Raw genomic sequence first — 19,385 nt, 5'->3', positions numbered from 1 at the left:
TGTCTCCCTTTCTGATATTTCCCACTTATCTTTTCTCCTTTCCCCTTTATTCCCTTTCACTATCCTTTATATTCCCCAAATGAATGAGATCATACAATGTTTGCCCTCCGATTGACTTATTTCACTCAGCATAATACCCTCCAGTTCCATCCACGTCGAAGCAAATGGTGGGTATTTGTCATTTCTAATGGCTGAGTAATATTCCATGTATACATAAACCACATCTTCATAAAATAACTTTTTAAAAAATAATTCTTTGTATATATACCCTGGCTCCTTTATGAGAGTATAAGTTCTTTGAGGGTGGAGAAAGTTTTATGTCCATTCCTATAGATTCTGTAATTCCCTCTCTACTCACAGTTCATGTCCAAGAAGTATTCATTGTTTGATTGAACTGAGATGGCTCTGAATTAAAGACTGGATTTATTTATTTATTTATTTATTTATTTATATTTTTAAAGATTTTATTTAAGATTTTATTCATGAGAGACACACAAAGAGAGGCAGAGATACAGGCAGAGGGAGAAGCAGGCTCCATGCAGAGAACCTGATGTGGGACTCAATCCCAGGACTCCGGGATCATGGCCTCAGCCAAAGGCAGACACTCAACCACTGAGCCACCCAGCATCCCTAAAGACTAGATTTAAAAACTCAAAGCAATGGCAGGATTGTTCACACCTCTCATTTATAGGTGTTTTTCTCCCCATGACCAGGCCTCCTGCAAGTTCTCCTTTTCTCTCAAACTTTTTCTCTGTGACAGTCATTGGAAGTCTCGTCATGAATAGCCATTTCCTGTTACTTGCTTCATATATAACATATTTTTTCCACCAAGGTTGTCCTCAAAGGCCAGGCTAATGTTTCCTATGCTCCAGTGTGCAAGTCAGTATGTGGTAGTGAGCTAGACCCAGAGACAAATTCCAAAGACTATCGAAAAGAACGGTTTCTGAATTGGTAAGAATTTACATGATGCTTTTTAAAAAGATTTTATTTATTCATGAGAGACACAGAGAGAGGCAGAGAGACATAGGCAGAGAAGAAGCATGCTCCCTGTGGGAAGCCCGATGAGGGACTCGATCCCAGGACCTGGGATCACGACCTGAACAGAAGGCAGATGTTCAACCACTGAGCCACCCAGGCATCCCAACATGATGCTTTTAGATAGCATTTTTTTAAAGTTCTCTCTCAGAAACTATTCCTTTTTTCAATTATTCCTTTTTTGAATTCAAAAATTGTTTTTTCAACAACATAACAAGTTTTTAATTTTCAATTTTTATTCAGAATATATTTTTTAGAATTTTTAAAAAAGATTTTATTTATTTATTCATAGAGACACAGAGAGAGAGAGGGAGGCAGAGGCACAGGCAGAGGGAGAAGCAGGCTCCATGCAGGGAGCTGGACGCGGGACTCGATCCAGGGTCCTCAGGATCAAACCCCGGGCTGCAGGGGGCGCTAAACCGCTGCGCCACCGGGGCTGCCCTCAGAATAATTTTTTAAATTCATATGATTTAGTTTTACTTGTGAAATTTCCATAACACAAAATTTACCATCTTAACCACATTGAAGTGTACAGTTTGGTGGTAGAGAGTACATTCATATTGTACATTCATTTTGGACTTTTCTCATCTTGCAAACCTCAAACTCTGTATGCATTAAACAGTAACTCCCTCTTCTCCCTTCCCCCCAGCTCCTGGTAAGCACCATTCTATCTTCCAACCAACTCTATAAATTTGACTACTCTAGTGCTTTATGTTAGTGGAATTATACAGTATTTGAATTTTTGTGACTGGCTTGTTTCACTTAGTGTAATGTCTTCAAGTATTATCCACACTGTAGCATATGTCAGAATTTCCTTTCCTTTTAAGGCTGAATAATATTCCATTATATAAAAGTGCCACATTTTGTTTATCCATTCATCCATCAATGGACACTTGGGTTGGGTTGATTTTGCCTCTTGGCTATTGTGATTAATGCTGGTATGAACATAGGTATACAAATATCAGTTCTAGTCCCTGTTTTTAATTTATTTGGGTATATACTCAGAAATATAATTTCTGGATTATTTGATAATTCCATTTTTAATTTCTTGAGGAACTTCCATACTGTTTTCCATAGTCGCTATGCCATTCTACACTCCTGCCAGCAGTACACTAGAGTTCCAATTTCTCCATATCCTTGCCAACATTTGTTATTTTCTGTTGTTTATGTTTTTGTTTATGGTGGTCATCCTAATGACTGTGAAGTGGTATCTCATTGTGGTTTTATTTTGCATTTCCTTAATGATTAGTGATGTTGAGCACCTTTTTGTGTACTAACTGGCCACTTTTATATTTTCTTTAGAGAAATATCTATTCATTCTTTGCACATTTTAAAATCAAGTTATTTGGGTTTTTTGTTGAATTGTAGAAGTTGTTTAAATAATCTGGATATGTATGACTTACAAATATTGTATCACATTTCATGAATTGCCTTTCCACTCTTGATGGTGTCCTCTGATGCACAAAAGTTTTCAATTTTGATATAGTTTCAATTTGTCTACTTTTCTTTCACTACCTATGCTTTTAATGTCTTATCCAAGAATAAGCTAACAATTTGATAGTGCTATGAAGTCCCCCCAAATGGTTTCTAACCCTAAAATATTAGAAATTCGACATCAGTTCAAGCAGGGAATTTCATTATTTCATTTTTTTTAATTGCAGGTGGGGGCACTTGAGTGGCTTAGTCGGTTGAGTGTCCAACTCTTGAGGTAGGCTCAGGTCTTGATCTCAGAGTCACTGGACATGGAGCCTACTTAAAAAAAAAATAAACAAAATTACAAGTGAATTGAATTAGTATCATTTTGATTAGGGATTGTGTTGCCATTACTGAGAATGTTTGAATCTTATTTTTGTGTTGTGCCCTGATGAGTAATAAGAGAGCCTGAGCCAGCCACTGCTAAAGTATCCTGACTCTCTTCATCAGTAGGCTTGGCTTACAGGATCAATGTAACATGTCTTCACTACTGGGTGAATCTCTGTCCTTAGAATACCTGGAAGAAGCAGAGGGTACAGACATGGTCTTATAGACATAATTATTTTTTATATATAGACATAATTAATGAGGAAAAAATGTCAGCCATCTCAGAAAAGATTGTTACTCTTGGAATTTTTTAAGACTTTATTTATTCATGAGAGACATAGAGAGATTGACAGAGACATAGACAGAAGGAGAAGCAGGATCCCTGAGAGGAGCCTGATGTGGGACTTGATCCCAGGACCCAAGATTATGATCTGAGCCAAAGGCAGATACTCAACCATTGAGCCACCCAGGTGCCCCAACTCTTGGAATTTTAACTGGCCAAGTATTATTATAAATTTTATCTGAAAAGCATATATATGACAACTATGTAGAATAAAAATTATACCTCAGAAAACAAAGGAGGATTGAGTGAACATGTACTTTCATCATAGGAGAGGAAGAGAGGCTTGAAATATGCTCTGATGGCAACTTTCTGATTACTCTGGTTGATACCAAAAAAAAAAAAAAAAAACACCCAAAGCTTCAAGTACAATTTCCACAACATTCTGCTTAACCCCCAAAGAATTTATTTTTGTCACTCATTTATAGTATCCATAAAGTTATCTACTCTATAGGAGTGGGGAGGGGCAGAGAGTGAGGGAGAGAAAGAGAAAGAATCTCAAGTCAACTCCACTGCTGATGGCAGAGCCCCCCCCCCCCCATGTGGGGCTTGATCCTATGAACCTGACTGAGATCATGACCCAACCTACTGAGCCACCCAGGCACCCTTACTCTAAAGGATTCTTAAAAGTTTCTCCTACATTTCCCTCAAATTTGAAAACAAGCACTTGTCTTTATTTGTGGGCTCACATGAAAATATCAACCTTACATGATTATGAGAACTTAAAATATAGACTCATTCTCAAGTCACCAAAAAATATTGGAAGTGTCAAAAATACATTCTTAATTATATTCTGGTTTGGAATTTTAAAAGTTTTAACAATCATGAGTCTTTATATTAAAATGTAAGTTGACCTTTTTCAAATACTGGGCTTACTGATATATAAAAGAGAGAATGTCATAAAATAAAATTTATGTGAGTTTTACCTAGCAACTCATATTAATGGGGAGTTTTGGGAAAATAATAATAATGGCAGTAACATTTTAGAGTTATTACTAAGTTGGAGATGAAGATTATGATACATTTTTCCTGTCTCTGATGTTACCACCTACCCAAGTCAAAGAAAAACAAGTGTAATATATTTTCCACCTATAGGTGGCAATATTTGTACTATTAGCATCCTCTTTATTAAAAGGCAGATTATTAGAAATAACTAGAAATCATCTTTTTGCAAAAATTTTTAGAACTCTTTAATTATGAAAATGTTGAACAGAAATAAAAGTGTAGAGAGTAATATCATGAACCACCGTGTTCTCACCAGCTATTTCAACAGTTACCATCATCAGTCTTGTTTTATTGGTCCAGATCCCCTTCTCCACCACCTGGATTTTTTTTTTTTTAGAGTTTGTTTGTTTGTTTGTTTGTTTAGGTAATCTCTATACCCAATGTGGGACTTGAACTCAGGATCCCGAGACCAAGAGTCCCATGCTGTTCTCACTGAGTCAAGCAGGCACCTCCCACCATCTGGATTTATTTTGAAGCAAATCTCAGACAATGAAAAATTAAAATAGAAAAATAAAGTCATGGTACCACCTTTAAAACACCGCCAAGGAATTCTAGTAGCATGCATGGAATCCTATGGACAAGTAAGAAACCAACAAAAGCAAGCTCCCTACTATGAAGATGAAGAAGCATTAAATGTCATATCCTATAAAACATGGGGTGATATAACTCCATCTGTCAAAAATGTAAGAATGTTTTTATTACATACATTGAGCATGCAGGTGAAGTATAGGTCTGAAGGAGAGAAACTTCTTTTTTTAAGCGATGACTAAGTTACAGAAATATTGAGTGACAGAATTTATGACATCCATTTCCTTCCTTGCGGCTAAAAAAGTGGATAAGACCAAGTTGGAAGTTTTGGCAAGATGAATGATGAGATATATAAAGGGGATACAGTAAGCAAGAGGAATGGAAAATTACTGACTTGTTAGAACAAAGCAGTGACAGCTGCTAGCTCTAAAATTAGGAGCAGAGAAGAAATTTTCAGAACACCACCAAACAAAGGCACAATCCACCCGCGTCTCTTTGGATTTTAACCCCTGAAACAATACAAGGCAAAGACCTACTGCCAGCGTGACCACTTCATGGCTGTTCTTGCCCTATCCCTGATGCTCTCTGTGTCCAGGACCACCTCTCCGCAGAGGGCGCCCTTGACAAACAGCTCAAATGAAAACCAAGGGGGGACTGAGTATTTCTGGAAAGACTTAAGTGTTTCTTTGATTTACTGAGATGTTTATGACTTCACAGACAATCTGAAAGCCTAAGACATATTGCTTACATCTGTATCATGCTCTCTGAGGTCTTCTAGCCCAGACTCTGGAAATGAAATGATTCCCAAAAGCACTTGAGGCTTCTGGGTTGTAGATTCTTTCACCTACCTGAAATAGAAACTTAGCCACTGCTACTAGACATTTTTTTAGTTATAAAAAAATCCCACATAATTATCTATACACAGAGCACCTCAGAATTAATAGAAGGCAATGATAGGGTTCCCCAGACCTGCTTTCTAGTCAGGTCATTGCTCCCCGGGTGACCAAGGACATCACACAAGCCAGGTGAGGCTTGAGTTTCCTGCCTCAGGAAGAGGGAGTAGCTGTGCTTGCTGTAACTGAGTCATGGGAATATTGCTAAGGACAACTAGGAAAACCACCATAAACACACTCCGAAGTTTTTAAAACACTAAAAAGTTAGGTGGCATAAGGGTTCCTTTTGTTCTGTTTCATGATTGGCTATGTTTTTATGCTAGTAGAGGTCATTTGCTCTCTTGATGATGACCTAACATCAACTTCTCCTTTGCTGATAACAGTCAGCAAGTTTGCCCTAGGGCCACCTCTCCCCACTCTCAGTCCTCTGCTCAGGTACACTTGACCCCACCTTCCCCACCAGAGCAGGAGCTGGTCTGTCCACAGGATGGCACGTGCCCAGTGCGGGGGGGGGGGGGGGGGCGCGGGGACGGCTTGTAGCTTTGAATGGGGTTTTAGGGGAGTGATGAAAGTCCTTTCTTCTCTTTTCCTGCTGGACTTGAACCTGGAAGAATGAGAGGGTACAACTGCAGCCACCTTGACTCAACATGAAAGCTGGGAATGAAGCTAACACCCAGAGAGAACACAGCCAATACACCAAGAGGTGGAGGCCTGAGCACATCACTTTAAGTCCCAAACCCAGATCCCCCAGGACCCTCACTTATTTCAACACATTCCCAGGTGGGGTTGGGTCTTCTGAAACTTGCTATAACAAGAATCCTGACAAGACATTTGCTTAATAACTTGGCACAAGGTACCCAACAGCTTCACGCAGGGAAGCTCACTACATCACAGAGTATCTCAAATGCAGGGATTCTTTGGTCACTGACTATCCCACAAATCCTTGTTTACCTCTGAATTAGAACTCTCTTAAATAATGTCTGAAGTGTCTAGTTTCACTTCCTCCTTTGCTCTCAGGAAATCAGCGAAATACCATTTCTTGGAATTTTGAGGATTTCTGTCCTAGGATGGTGGCTGCCAACTGGAGACAATGACCTGGTTCCTGTATATTTCAGATTCATTGCTACATGGGGGTGTTAATATGGAGATATTTGCTGCAAACAAATAAATTTGTGGATTATATCCATTTTCCAGACCACCTGAGAGTGAAGAATTTGAAAGTGCTCTTACTCAATAGCTAAAAGGAGAGGGGGTCCTGACCATCACCTCTCCAAAAAGCTAGAATACTGGTTTGATTTATGGTTTGCACTACAAAATGCCAATAATGTAAAGTAAGATATAGGAAGAGGTGGTAAAAGCTTCATGTAAGGTCAGATTTTGGAACAATTAAGCAGGGGAAGCCTTTTTTTTTTTTTTTTTTGGGAAGCCTTTTTAAACATAAGTTACTGTTCAGAAACATTTTTGCTGATAGTAGACTAAAGCTGTCAGAACCTTCCGTGTCTCCTTTAGGGAAAGGAGGCACTTTTCAATTCCATTATGTTCACTACAAGTCCTTCGTTGGAAAATTATGGTCAGTGTAGAGCAGAGAAATGCCACCACTGTGTAGATCAGGATTTCTTAAGTTCAATACTATGGAGATTTGGGGCCAGATAACTCCTTGTTGTCGATAGCTGTCCTGTCCATTGTAGGATGTTTACCAGCATTCTCTACCCACCAGATACCAGGAACACCCATCCCCAACTATCAGAACCAAAAATGTGTCCAGACATTGCCAATGTCCCGTGAGGGGGAAATTGCCCCCCAGTGGAGGACCATGGGTGTACAGTTTCAGCCACTAAAACAAAACCTGTCACTGAATTGAAACTGAACTGGTTACCCACAAGGCTTGGGCTACCATCTGGTGCAGTTATTATGAAGATTAATGAAGAAGCTATCTACTGTGGCTCACTTGGGAAATTCCAAAAAGTAAAATATGGGCTGATAATCCTACAGTGGTTAAATAATCAGACTATAATATATTTAGAGTGTTTATAAACTGTAAGCGATTTCAGCTCAGTAAAGTTCCTTTTCTTTAAATCATTATTTTACTGTAAACAACAACAACAAAACTAGTGTTTGTATGATTCCACTCATCTAAGCTACCTAGAGTAGTCAAGTACATAGAAAGGACAAGAGTGGTTGTCAGTTGGGGGAAAGGAGAAGTAGGAAGTTATTGTTTAATGGATACAAGAGTTTCCATTTTGCGAACTGGAAAGAGTTCTGGAGATTAGTTACACAGCAATTTGTGTTACTTAACACTACTGAACTGTACACTTAAAAAGGTTAGGATGGTAAATTTTATATTATGTGTATTTTACCACAATAAAAAAATATAGTGTTCACCTCATTTGTGGTTGAGAGAAAGTAAAACTTTTCCATGAATTTCAATGCCCGTCTTAGTTTATCCCAGACTGAAAAACCCCAAAAAGGGCTCTCTGATTGGCCTGGCTTTGGAAATGCCCATGTGTAAACCAATCAGAGGTGGACAGGATGGGGGCAATATGATTTTCTCAGGCTTCAGGAGAGAAGGAAAGATCACATACCCATCCCTGACCCAATTCACTCTAGCCAGGGATGGGGAATCTGTCATGGCCAGTTTTCATCCACACTATACGGCTGGAATGGGCAGAGAAGCAAGTTCTAGAAAAGAGTGGGAAAGGAGGTTCAGGGCAGACAAAAAAAATAACTGAATATTCCAATATTCAATCATCATAATTATGATCTAGTGTTGTCTTTCCTAGTTCCCTCCTGTTATCACTGTTACCAAACTGAAACTCAGCTGGTTACATACCCAGAGCTTGGGATACCATCTGGTACAGTCATCGTGAAGATTAATGAGGTGCAGGCTTTTGCAAACGGAAACACATGACTTATAAAAGCGTGTTGAATAAGAGTCTGCATTGCATAGCCTGGGAAGAGACTGGAGTTGACTCCGGTTTATTCATTGCCTCATCAATGAAGGCATTAGACATTAGAATGCCAGGTAAGAGCTGTACCACCATGAACTTGGGAGTCAGTGAACCTGAATTCATAGCCCGGCTCCACCACTTTGGAGCGGGGGTCACTTCACCTCTCAGAGGCTCCAGGTTCTTATAAAAAATTAACCCAGGTGGCAACGTAGAGCATCCCTACTACACAGGCTTTGGAAGAACACAGATATAGGCAGGTAATTGGGGCATATCATGAAGGCCTCAGCAGCAGTGAAGATTGGATGCTCACCCAGGCACTGCCCCCTGCAGGAGCTCACAGAAATAGCCACCAATTGACTGGCCTGATGGACACTGACATCCTTTGTGGTAGGAGGACTGCAACCCAGCTGAAGTTCTCAGGAGAGAATGTGGTGGGCATAGCTAATCACCCCCACCCTTTTTGGGTAGGGTTTTTTCAGTTGAGCCCTTCATAGGGTGCTCTCCTCTCTGGGTGGACTGGTCTGAGCCAGCTCCTCCTGCCTGGTTTGGACGTCTGTGGTCCAGGAGTAAGGTTTCATGATGTAGGAAGTGGGCACCTGTGGCTATTCCCTCTGCATGACTAGGGCACAGCTGTTTTTTAAGAGAGGAGGATGGGCACCATCTTAACCTAGTTCAAAGCCCACATATACACATAGGCACTCAACCTGTGTTTGCTCTTATCCTTAGAACATCCATGTACTGTGTTTCAGTGACTGTGTTGGGCACCAAGAAGTGAACAGGATAGAATAAATACCTGACTACCTGAGCTCTCCAACCCAGTGAGGGAAGCACGTAAGTTTCATATGGCACGTAAGTTTCATCTTCATAGAGATGTTGAGAGGAGATGCTCTGGGAGCCTGGTAGAATGGCAGCATGGTCTAAAGAAAAGTGCAGTGGAGAAGGACAAGATCAAGGGGAGTCTTCAATGTCATGAGTGTTCTGTGTCCACTGGAGAGCTTTAAAGCAGGGTGCAATACTTTGGTATAACCAGGGCAACAATGTTAATGAAGGAATGTTTCCACTTCCCTTCCCATTCTGGGATGAATGCTCCGGTGCTGAGGTCTACAGATGTGCAATTTACTTACAAAGACCAAAAGAATAGAGGCAGAAAAAGGGGAAAAGAGTGTGTGTGTTGGGGGTGAGGGAGGTAGATAACAATATGAATGGTACACAGAGATTTTTTAATTTCATTTTTTTACAACAGTTTTACACTTGGGGCACCTGGGTGGTACAGTCAGTTGAGAGTCTGATTCCTGGTTTCAACTGGGGTTGTGGGATCAGCTCCATGTTGGGCTCCATGCTCAGTGCAGAATCTGCTTAGGATTCTGTCTCCCTCTCCCTCTCCCTCTGCCCCTACTGCTCATGCTCTCTCTTTCTCTCAAATAAATTTTTTTTTTTTAAAGAGAACAATTTTAGGTTCACAGCAAAATCAAATGGAAGGTCCAGATAATTCCCATACCACTTGCCCGGACACACTGCATGGCCTCCCCAACTATCAAAATCCCCCATCAGAGTGGTATGTTTATTACCACTAATCAACCAACACTAGCACCTCATTATCACCATAGTTTACATTAGGGTTCATTCCTGATGTTGTACATCTTATGGGTTTGCAAAAATGTACAATGATATGAATTAATCATTACACTATCCTACAGAGCAGTTTCACTGCCCTAGAACTCCTCTGCCTATTCATCCTTCCTTTCCTGGAACCCCCAGGAACCACTGATCCTTTCATTGTCTCCATAGTTTTGCCTTTTCTAGAATGTCTTATAGTTGGAGTTATTAGTATGCAGCCTTTCAGATTAGCTTCTCACACTTAGTAATATGCATTTAAAGTTCCTCTATGCCTTCTTATGATTTGATAACCCATTTCTTTTTAGCACTGAATAATATTCTATTGTCTGGATGTATCATAGTTTATCCATTCCCCTACTGAAAGACTTCTTGGTTGCTTCCATGCTTTTAGCAGTTATGAATAAAGCTGCTATAAAGACTTGTATGCAGGTTTTTGTGTGGACGTACGTTTTCAGCTCTTTTGGGTAAATACCAAAGAATGCAATTGCTGGATCATATGGTAAGAGTATTTTAAGTCTTGTAAGAAACTGTCATCCAATGTAGCTGTACCATTTTGTATTCCCACCAGCAGTGAATGAGAGTTCCTATTATTCCACATCCTTGCCAGCATTTGACGGTATTTGTGGTTTTCATTTTGGTCATTCTAATAGATGTGTAGTGGTATCTCATTGTTACTTTAATTTGCGTTTTTTGATGGTGTATGATGTTGAGCATCTTTTCATGTGCTTCTTTAAAATTTGTATATTTTCTTTAGTGAGATGTCAGATCTTTGGCCTATTTTTAAATTGGGTTATTTGTTTTATTGTTTAGCTTTAAGAGTTCTTTTTTTAAAAAGATTTTATTTATTCATGAGAGAGAGAGAGAGGCAGAGACACAGGCAGAGGGAGAAGCAGGCTCCATGCAAGGAGCCTGACATGGGATTCGATCCCGGGTCTCCAGGATCAGGCCCTGGGCTTGAAGGCAGCGCTAAACTGCTGAGCGACCTGGGCTGCCCAGCTTTAAGAGTTCTTTATGTATTTTGGACACCAGTCTTGTCTTTTGAAGATAATTTCTCCCAGTTTGGGGCTTGTCTTCTAATTCTATGTTTTTTACAGAGCAGAAGTCTTTTTTTTTAAATTTTTTATTTATTTATGATAGTCACACACACAGAGAGAGAGAGAGAGGCAGAGACAAAGGCAGAGGGAGAAACAGGCTCCATGCACCAGGAGCCCGACGTGGGATTCGATCCCGGGTCTCCAGGATCGTGCCCTGGGCCAAAGGCAGGCGCCAAACCGCTGAGCCACCCAGGGATCCCAGAGCAGAAGTTTTTAAAATGAAGTCCAGCTGATCAATTCTCTGTTTCATGGATAATGCCTTTGCTGTGGTATCCTAAAACATCATCACCATACCCAAGGTCATCTAGGTTTTCTCCTATCCTATCTGCTAGGAGTTTTATAGTTATGTATTTGACATAAATGCACCCATTTTGAGTTAATTTTTGTCAAGGATGTAAGGTCTGTGTCTCAATTCATATTTTTTACATATGGATGTCTACTTGTTCCAGCACCATTCGTTGAAAAGGCTGCCTTTGCTCCATTGTATTGTCTTTGCTCCTTTGTCAAAGATTGATTGAATATATTTATGTGGGTCTATTTCTGGCCTCCCTATTCTGTTCCATTGATCTGTCTATTCTTTTGCCAATATCCACTGTTTTTATTACTATAGATTTATAGTAGGTCTTGAAATCAGGTAGTGTCAGCCCTCTGACTTTGTTCCTCTCCTTCAATATTGTGTTTGCCATTCTGGGTCCTTTGCCTCTCCATAAAAACTTTAGAATCAGTTTGTCAATAACCAGAAAATAAATTGCTCGGATTTTAATTGGGGTTACATTACATCTGTAGATCAAGTTGGGAATAACTGACATCTTGACAATATTGAGTCTTTTTATCCATGAATATGGAATATCTCTCCATTGATTTAGTTCTTCGATTCTTTCCATCACAGTTTTGTAGTTTTTCGTGTATTAATCCTGTAAATATTTTGCTTGATTTATACCTAAATATTTAAATTTTGGAGTTGGCAATGTGAATGGTACTGTTTTTAGTTTTGAATTCCATTTGTTCATTGCTGATATGAATGGAAAGTAACTGAGGAAAGTAATTGGCTTTTGTATATTAGCTTTGTAACCTGTAACCTGTAATTTTCTTATTAGTTCCAGGAGGGTTTTTTGTGGACTATTTCAGATTTTCTACATAAACAATCATGTCATCTGCAAATGGAGACAGTTTTATTTCTTTCTTCTCTTTTAATTATTCTTCTAGTCTTATTGTATTAACTAGGATATAATGCTGAAAAGAAGTGACGGGAGGGGGACATCCTTTCCTCATTCTGGATCTTAGTGGGAAAGCTTCTAGTCTCTCAGAGAATTTTTAAAAAATAGTTTAAATGATCCATATTACCTGTGTGTGCATACAAAAACCCTCCACTCTTATCTTACTCCCTCCCTCTACCATCACCTTGCCCTGAAGTCACCACCTACTAATTGTTCTGTGTATTTCATGCTGAACTTTCCCTATAATATACTCACATATACCTTCTGTAAACATAGATGGAATTGTAGTCTACATTTTTTTCCATAACTTGTGGGTTTTTTTGTTTTGTTTTGTTTTGTTTTAACTTAAGAGTGTACTAATCATTTTAGCTTTCCAGGCTAGTGCATATAAATTTACCTTATTCTTTAAATGTCTGCAAAATAGGGAAAGAAGATTTGGGGAGGTAGTGTCTAGGATTAAACATAAGACGTTCTTTATGATGTTCTTTAAGATGTAGAAGAGAACATTGGAAGTATTTTTAATTTCCTTTGTTCACTGGGGTGTGTTTCTTTGAATGCCATGCCAAGCTGAGATGGGCAGTAGAGACCCCAAGATTTATTCAAGTTATAATAGGAAGATTTCTGGGGCAGTAGGGTGGGGGATATATTTATGGAAGACGGTTATTAGACTAGAAAGGAAAAGGGGAGTAAGGACTATGGAAAGAGAGGAGGGTAAGAAATGAAGCCAGCAAGAGAGACTAAAAATTAGTGCTGAAAGGCAAGAGATGTATCAAGGGAGCATGCTATCTTGAAATGCAAGAGGAGAGAATATGTCAAGAAGAGTGGAATGGCAAATAGTATGCTGCAGAGAAGCCAAAGCCAGGTAAGATCTGAAAAGGGTCCATTGGATCTAGGAGATCATGGGTAAGTTCAGTGACATGGAGGGGACAAAAGCCAGAGAGCCAGGCTGTAAAGGGTAGAGAAATGACTCAGTGGAATTTAAGAAACAAAGCTGATGAACATAGGAGAAGGGCAGGAAAAATAAGATAAAAACAGAGAAGAAGCCAAACCACAAGAGACTCTAAACTCTGGGAAACAAACAGAGCTGCTGGAGGGAAAGTGGGTGAGGGGGATGGGGTAACTGGGTGATGGGCATTAAGGAAGGTACTTGCTGTGATGAGCACTCGGTGTTAGATGCAACTGATGAATCACTAAACTCTACCCCTCAAACTAATAATGCACTCTATGTTAACTAAATTGAATTTAAGAAAAAAAATTTAGGGATCCCTGGGTGGCACAGCGGTTTGGCGCCTGCCTTTGGCCCAGGGTGCGATCCTGGAGACCCGGGATCGAATCCCACATCAGGCTCTCGGTGCATGGAGCCTGCTTCTCCCTCTGCCTATGTCTCTGCCTCTCTCTCTCTCTCTCTCTCTCTCTGACTATCATAAATAAATAAAAATTAAAAAAAAAGAAAAAAAATTTAAAATATTTGTAAAGCTAAAAAAAATGTAGCTGGGGAGAAAATGATGGGCACAGCAGGGTATACTACACTTTTGAAAGGTTTCACTCCAGATGAAAGGAGAGCAATTAAGCAATGACTAAACCGAGTCACCTGAGGTTATAGGGATAATTTTAAACTCCTATTATGATTATATATAAATATGAAAAAATCAGAGTTTGGACAGTCCTCCTCAATTTTATAAAATCAAATTGTCAACTTAATGAGCTTACAGAAGTGAGTCAGACCCCATTAGAGCTTATGTCACTTGACTGTAATGGGTACCTGGCCATGACTCAGAAATGCAGACACAAAGCCACGTGACACCATATATTACTAAGCATCGCCTATGCATTATCAAACAGTGATTTAAAAGCTTGCATCGTGGTATACAGCTGGCAGACCAGACCAGAACTATGGAAGTTACATTTCCTTTTGTGGAAACTTTGGGAGCCTGTATTTAATTTGAAAATGCCTTGAGGGGGCACCTGGGTGGCTCAGTGGTTGAGCATCTCCCTTCGGTTCAGGTCATAATCCTGGGGTCCTGGGGTTGAGTTCCACACTGGGCTCCCCGCAGGGAGTCTGCTTCTCCTTCTGCCTGTGTCTCTGCCTCTTTCTCTTTGTCTCTCATGAATAAATAAAATCTTTAAAAAAAAGAAAGAAAATGCCTTGAGATTATGAATGCCAATCCATAGATATACAAAAGTTGTAACTTTCTTCATATCTAAGCCTATGTAGGACAAAATGTCTCTCAGAAATGTATTGATTCAAAAAAAAAAAAAGAAATGTATTGATTCGATTCCATAGAACATTTTTATTCCTGGCTCAAGTAATTAATATTTCTAAGTAACTAGGTGGCAGTGTGGAATAATGGTGAAGACCACAGCAGTGGGACCCAACCGACCTGGAGTCTGAATCCCAAGTCAACCTCTTATGAGCTGTGAGGTCATGAACAAATTCCTGATTTGTAGAATGAGAAGAGTAATAGTATCAACACAGAGGGTTTTGTTGCCCATCAAATGAGGCCATGTGTATGCAGGACTCAGCACCAAGATGTATATTATATACAATTGTATACACACATACACTCACACATACACTCTACATGTCATCCTAGGAACATCTTTCCTATGCTTTGCTAAACCAATGACTGAGATATTATTTGAGCTTCTCTGTCTCTCTCTATCAAGTGACAGAAACCCAACTTCAAGTAGCATAAGTCAAAATTGTATTGTACCAGCTCATAGCACTGAAAACTGCAGGGCATGGCTCTGGTATCACTAGATCTACTGCCTTCAAGAGAACCAAGCCTCACCCCCTCTCACTGCTCACTTGTCTCTGTGGGCTCCCAGGCTAGGCAGGTGCTCCCTTCTAGGTGGCCAGCAGTTCAGTTACCTTCACAGCATCCCCCACTAGAAGACAATGCTCTTGGTGCCAGAATTGGTCTGGTTTGGTCACAAACACATCTCTTTACCCTGATCACTTTTTTTTTTTTTAATTTTTATTTATTTATGATAGTCACACAGAGAGAGAGAGGCAGAGACACAGGCAGAGGGAGAAGCAGGCTCCATGCACTGGGAGCCTGACATGGGATTCGATCCCGGGTCTCCAGGATCGCGCCCTGGGCCAAAGGCAGGCGCTAAACCGCTGCACCACCCAGGGATCCCCCCTGATCACTTTTGAAAAAGGTATCAATTTTCTGATTGGCTAGCCTGAGATCCATGACCATTCAGGTCAACCTCACAGAATCCACAGGACCCGAGAGCGGAGAGTGAGGACTGAGGTGAGGAGGGATTACTGCAAGTGAATAGATTCTGAACAAACAAAAACAGCTTGTGTCCTCCATTGCCTCTGTCTTGGTGGTTGGAAATGCTTTTAAATGATTTAATGTTAGTACATTAGGATCTGAATTAATTCTTTTTTTAAGGATAGATAGATGATAGATAGACTAGAAGATAGATAGGTAGATAGATAGATAGATAGATAGATAGATAGATGATAGATAGATGATAGATAATAGATATGACAGAGAAAGAGAGAGCGCAAGAGAATGAGCACAAGCAGGGGGAGTGGCAGGCAGAGGGAGAAGCAGGCTCCCAGCTGAGCAGGGAACCCAACATGGGGCTCTTCCCCAGGACCCTGAGATCATGACCTGAGTCTAAGACAGATGCTTAACCGATTGAGCCACCCAGGTGCCCCAGGATCTGAATAAATTCTTGGGCATATATTTTGAAGGCTCCAATCCTCTTTAGCGGAGTTTTCAAAGTCATCACTATTGACATTTTGAGACAGATAATGCATTGTTGTGGACCACTGTCATGTGCATTGTAGGATCTTTAGCAGATCCTGGCCTGCACCCACTAGAAGCCAGTAACACCTACCTACCTTCTCCCTTCTGTTCTGACAACCAGAAATGTCTCTCAAGATTAACAAATATCCCCTGGGAAGCAAAATCACCTCCTGTTGAAAACTACTGCTCTAGGCTATGTGATTTTCCCAGCTTATTTTTATTATAATTATTCAGATAAAATCCAATTTTATCAAGTGATTCTAACTACAGAAGTGCACAAAAGGCTTCTCAGTGAGTACCACCACTTTTGGGGAGTTGGGGGAGGAAATCCTGTCCAAGTAGCTCAAGTGAAAGGCTATCATGAGAATAAAGTCTTCTTGCAATCCAAAGAAGGCTGAATCGGCAAGCTTCAAGGAAGAGTCCCTCAGACCCTTCTGTGTTTCACTCTGTTTCTCTATTTCTCATTCCAGAGTCTGGTGCCAATTGCATCTGTACTTTGTGCCAATTAGTACAAATAGTCAAGGGACAGATCTGACTGGTACAAATCATCTTTTCTAGCCACATCAGGAGTCATGCTCTGTTTGGACCAAGGGTCAACCCATCTAATCACCTATATCCAGGGCTGGAGCGAAAATGGGATCTGATTCTTCAGAACCTGCCCTTTTGAACAACAGAGGCTGAAGCCAGGGAATCTTCCACCGATGGGATCATGGTTCGAGTGAGCAGGTGAATCAAAATACATTTGCCATATGACAGACGGGTGGAAGGGAAGAATACAAAGGTGCAAGACGGGGATGGCCCACTGTCCCAGTTTGTCTAGCAGTGGCTCAGTTTTCTTTTTTTTAACTAAAAAAGGTTTTACAGTGATAAAACATATAAGAGAATTTATTATTATTTTTTTTGATCAACACCACAGTTTATTTGTAAACATATTATATGTGTCAATAATCAAATTGACAACACTTTATACATTTTGTTGTAGAATATTAACATCGAGAATTTATTATTTTAACCAGTTTGAGTGTATAGTGGCGTTAAGTACAATCTGTATATAGTATGTATAGTAAGTGATACTATGGCATTGGTACTATGGTAAGATACTATGGTACATGGTTGTGCAACCATCACTACCAACGATCTCCAGAACATTTCCATCTTCCCTAATAGAAACTCAACTCCTCAGTCCCCAAGCCCCTGGGAATCACCATTCTACTTTCCATCTCTCTAAATCTGACTATTGTAGGTACCACATGAAAGTGGATCATACCATATATGTTCTTTTGTGTCTGGCTTGTTTCATTCAGAATGATGTCCTCAAGGTTCATCCATATTGTAACAGGTGTCAGAATTTCATTTCTTTTGAAGGCGGAAGTGTTACATTCTATGGACGTATTACATTTCGCTGAACCATTTATTTGTTGGTGGATACTTGGGTTGCGTCTACCTTTTGGCTATTGTCAATGGGACTGATTCTTTTTTAAAAGAAACTCTAATATTTTAGGAGGCACCTGGGTGGCTCAGTCAGTTAAGCGTCTGCTTTCGGCTTGGGTCATGATCCCAGGGTCCTCAGCAGGGAGCCTGCTTCTCTTTCTGCCCCTGCTTGTGCTCTCTCTCTCTCTGTTCTATAAATAAATAAAAATCTTTTAAAAAAAGAAACTCTAATATTTTAATATTAAAATAGCGACTGAAGATTTCATTAAACAAATTTCCATATCAAAAGCATCAAGATTATACAGAACTAAAAAAAAAAAAAAAGATTATACAGAACTGCTGCAGGACACTGACCAAAGAGCATTCATAAAATTATATATCGTATCTTCTTTTTATGGCTTTTTCTTTAAGTTTTATTTAGGTAAGTAGTCTCTATACACCATTTGGGGTTCAAACTCACGACCCCGAGATCAAGAATCACACACTCCTCTGACTGAGCCAACCAGGTGCCCCTTTTTTTCATAGCTTTATTGACGTATAATTGATATACAAAAAATCATATGTATTTAATGTAGACATTTTAATGAGTTAGAATAACTTCTATGATATCAGCACCAGCACAATAAAGGAAATAAATGTATCTGTCACCTCGAAAAGTTTCCTTGTGTCCTCTTGCTTTTATGTATGTGTGTTTATATGTGTACCTGTGTGTTAAGAATATTCAACATGAGATCCATCCTCTTGACTTTATAAGGGCATAACACCCCACTGTTGACCATAGGCATCATGTTGTACAGTTTGTCTCTAGAACTTACTCATCTTGTAAAATTGTAACTTTATACCTACTGAATAACAACTTCCCATATCCCCATCCACCTACTCCCTGACAACCACCCTTCTATTTTCTGCTTCTATAAGTTTGATTCTTTTATATACTCATGTAGATGGAATCATGTAGTATTTGTCTTGTGACTTATTTCACTTAGAATAAGGTTTTCCAGGTCCACCCATGTGTTGCAAATTGTAGGAGTTTCTTCCTTTTTTAAAGGCTGAATAATATTCCTTTGCAAGTATATACCTCACTTTCTTTGTATATTTATCTGTTGATGGACATTTCGGTTGTTTCCACATCTTGGCTATTATGAATAATGCTGCAATGAGCATAGGATTACAGATTATCTCCTCAAGACCCTGATTTAAATTCTTTGGATATATACCCAGCAGTGGAATTGCTGGATCATATGGTAATTCTATTTTTCATTTTTTGAGGAAACTCTATACTGTTTTCCATAGCAGCTGCACCATTTTGCACTCCAGCCAACAGTGTACGAGGTTCCAATTTTCCAGCATCCTTGCCAACACTTGTTACCTTTTGGTAACAGCCATTCTAACAGGGGTGGTGTGATATCCCCGTTGTGTTCATGTGGTTTGCAAATATTTTCTCCCATTTCACGGGTTGCCATTTCTTTCTGTTGATTGTTTCCTTTGCTGTGCAAAATCTTTTAGTTTGATACAGTCCCACTTGTCTCTTTTTGCTTTTGTTGCCTGGATTTTTGGTGTCCTATCATGAAATCATTGCCAAAACCAATGTCATGAAGCTTTCCCTCATGTTTTCATCTAGGAGTTTTACAGTTCCCAATCTTAAGTTCTTTTTTTAATAAAGGTTTTATTTATGTATTCATGAGAGACACACAGAGAGAGAGGCAGAGA

The 19,385-nt window shown here is 39.7% G+C and overlaps 1 long non-coding RNA gene across 4 annotated transcripts in view; it reads left to right on the top strand.

The window, feature by feature from the left end:
* The first annotated feature begins 4,546 nt into the window (after positions 1–4,546).
* The window catches only part of LOC111092700, a 28,528-nt gene continuing 13,689 nt past the window's right edge, over positions 4,547–19,385 (top strand). For 3 of the 4 annotated variants that reach the window (XR_005355707.1, XR_005355708.1, XR_005355705.1), the window contains exons 1-2: positions 6,156–9,380; positions 16,803–16,970. This is a non-coding gene — a long non-coding RNA (uncharacterized LOC111092700). Of the gene's footprint in view, positions 5,734–6,155; positions 9,381–16,802; positions 16,971–19,385 lie in introns of those variants that run through there. The other variant, XR_005355706.1, reaches the window with a different exon arrangement.

This window comes from Canis lupus, chromosome 2 (genome assembly GCF_011100685.1).
Source record: "Canis lupus familiaris isolate Mischka breed German Shepherd chromosome 2, alternate assembly UU_Cfam_GSD_1.0, whole genome shotgun sequence".
Lineage (NCBI taxonomy): Eukaryota > Metazoa > Chordata > Mammalia > Carnivora > Canidae > Canis > Canis lupus.
This window is presented reverse-complemented; position numbering and strand designations above follow the sequence as displayed.